We start from the raw sequence: 3,115 nt of genomic DNA on the forward strand, positions 1-3,115 counted from the left end.
AGAACAACCAGCAAGGTGAGATAAGGCAGTTTTATTACAGAAAAAAGAAAAGAAATAAGCAGAGATCTGCACGCACAAGAGCCAAAGAGAAAAAAAAAGTCTGTCTCTACTTCCCATCAGCAGCGATGTTCAGACACTTCCTGGGAAGCAGGGCTTCAGCACACATAAGAGTTCCTCCGGAAGGCAAACACTGAAAACTCACAAATGCCCCACCTTCCTCCTCTCTCCCTTAGCTTATATATCTGAGCTGACATCATATGGTATGGAATATCCCTTTGGTTAATTTGGGTCAGCTGTCCTGGTTGTGTCCCCTCCCAGGAGTGTGCCCACTCCCATCCCCTTTGGTGGGGGAAGGAATGTTAGAGGGACAGCGCTGCTCGGCAGTAGCCAAAACACTGGTCTGTTATCAACACCCTTCCAGCTACCAATGCAAAGCACAGCACTGTGAAGGCTGTGAACTTTACCTTGGTCAGACCCAATACAGACAGTCTAGGATGTTCCTGGAGTGTGTGGAAGAGAACTTCCTGATGGAGCTGGTGAGTTAGTCTACCAGGGGTGGGCCCCACTAGAGCTTTTGTTTACAAACAGAGAAGGGCTGGTGGGAGATGTGATGGTTGGAGCTCATCTTGGGCACTGACCACAAAATTAAAGTTTTCAGTTCTTGGTGAAGTAAGGAAAGGGGTCAAAAAAACCTCTACCTTGGACTTCCATAGGGCAGACTTTGGCCTCTTCATGACACTGGTTCAGAGAGTCCCTTGCAAAACAGTCCTTAATTACAAAGGGGTACAGGAAGGCTGGACATACTCTAAGAAGGAAATCCTAAAGGCACAGGAGCAGCCTGTCCCCATGTGCTGAAAGATGAGCCAGTGGGGAAGAAGACTGGCCTGGCTAAACAGGGAGCTTTTGCTGGAATTCAGGGGAAAAAAAGAGAGTTTATGACCTTTGGAAGAAGGGGCAGGAAACTCAGGAAGGATACAAGGATGTTGTTAGGTCATGTAGAGAGAAAATTAGAAAGCTCAGATAAAACTCAACCTGGACACTGCTGTGAAAGATAATAAAGTGTTTTCATGAATAAATTATTAACAAAAAGAGGGCCAAGGAGAATCTCCATCCTTTTTGTGATGCAGAAGAGAATATTTTAACCAAGAATGAGGAAAAGGCTGCGGTACTTAATGCCTTCTTTGCCTCTGTCTTTAACAGTAAGACCAGTTGTCCTGAAGGCAACCAACCCACCTGAGCTGGTAGACAGGGACGGGGAACAGAATAGACCCTCTGCAATCCAGGAGGAGGTAGTTACTGACCTGCTGACCCACTTAAGACACTCACAAGTCTATGGGGTCAGATGGGATTTACTCAAGGACACAGAGGGAACTGGCAGAAGAGCTTGCCAACCTGCTCTCCATCTTAGCCAGTAGTCCTGGCTAACTGGGGAGGTCCCAGATGACTGAAGGTTGGCCAATGTGATGCCCATCTACAAGAAGGGTTGGAAGGAGGATCTGGGGAACTGCAGGCCTGTCAGCCTGACCTTAGTGCCCAGGAAGGTTATGGAACAGATCATTCTGAGTGCCATCATGCAGTGCATACAGGACAACCAGGGGATCAGGCCCAGTCAGCATGGCTTTACAAGAGGCAGGTCCTGCATGATGAACCTGATCTCCTTTTATGACCAGATGACCTGCCTAGTGGATGAGGGAAAGGCTGTGGATGTGTCTACCTGGACTTCAGTAAAGCCTTCAATACTATCTCCCACATCATTCTCCTGGAAAAGTTGGCAGCCCACAGCTTAGACAGGTGTATTCTTTGCTGGATAAAAAACTGGCTGGATGGCCGGGCCTAGAGAGTGGTGATGAATGGTGCTGCATCCAGTTGGCAGCCAGTCACTAGTGGTCCCCAGGGCTCAGTATTGGGGCCAGTCCTGTTTAATATCTTTATCAATGATCTGGACAAGGGGATCAAATGCACCCTCAGTAAGTTTGAAGATAACACCAAATTGGGTGTGAGTGCTGATCTGCTGGAGGGTAGGAAGGCTCTGAAGAGGGATCTGGACAGGTTGGACTGTAGGGCTGAGGCCAATTGTATAAGGTTCAATAAGGCCAAGTGCCAAGTTCTGCACTTCTGTCACAACAACCCCATGCAGCACTACAGGCTTGGGAAAATCTGTTCAGATTTCCCCAAGAAATCCCAGAGATTTACAGTGCCTGGAAATCTTCCTGGTGGAAAAGGACCTGGGGGTGCTGGTCAACAGCTGGCTGAACATGAGCCAGCATGTGCCCAGGTAGCCAAGAAGGCCAATGGCATCCTGGCTTGTATCTGAAACAGTGTGGCCAGCAGGACTAAGGAAATGTTTGTCCCTCTGTACTTGGCACTAGTGAGGCCAGTCACGAGTACTGTGTTCAGTTCTGAGCCCCTCAATTTAGGAAGGACATTAAGGTCCTGGAGTGAGTCCAGAGAAGGGCAACAAAACTGGTGAAGGGTCTAAAGAGTAAGTCATATGAGGAATGGCTGAGGGAGCTGGGATTGTTAAGTCTGGAGAAAAGGAGGCTCAGGAGACCTTATTGCTCTCTACAACTACCTGAAAGAAGGTTTTAGTAAGATGGGGGTCAGCCTCTACTCCCAGGCAAATACTGATAGGACAAGAGGACGTAGCCTCAAGCTGTGCCAGGGGAGGTTCAGGTTGGAATTTTTTCACTGAAAGGGTGGTTATGCATTGAAACGGGCTGCCCAGGGAAATGGTGGAGTCACCATCCCTGGAAGTGTTCAAGAAACATATGGACATGGCACTTAGTGCTATGGTTTAGTTGGCATGGTGTTGATTGGTCAAAGGTTGGACTCAATGACTTCGGAGTTCTTTTCCAACCTGAATGATTCTATGTTTCTATAATTAGAATTTCTTTCCATATGATCAAATTGAATGATAAAACCATTCAATCGAGAGACCCTGTGCCTTTCTGTTCTGAAAAGTGAATGTATAAATATATCCTTCTTACTCATGTTTCTTTAGGGTACCCAGAAATTTAAGCATTATTGTGTTTAAAGAAAAACTTCAGAATGGTATTATGATGGGTTGTCCTGGTTTCAGCTAGAATAGAATTCATTTCTTCTCAGTAGCTGGTAC

Source organism: Corvus brachyrhynchos, unplaced genomic scaffold (genome assembly GCF_000691975.1).
Source record: "Corvus brachyrhynchos isolate BGI_N302 unplaced genomic scaffold, ASM69197v1 scaffold519, whole genome shotgun sequence".
In the NCBI taxonomy this organism is placed as follows: domain Eukaryota; kingdom Metazoa; phylum Chordata; class Aves; order Passeriformes; family Corvidae; genus Corvus; species Corvus brachyrhynchos.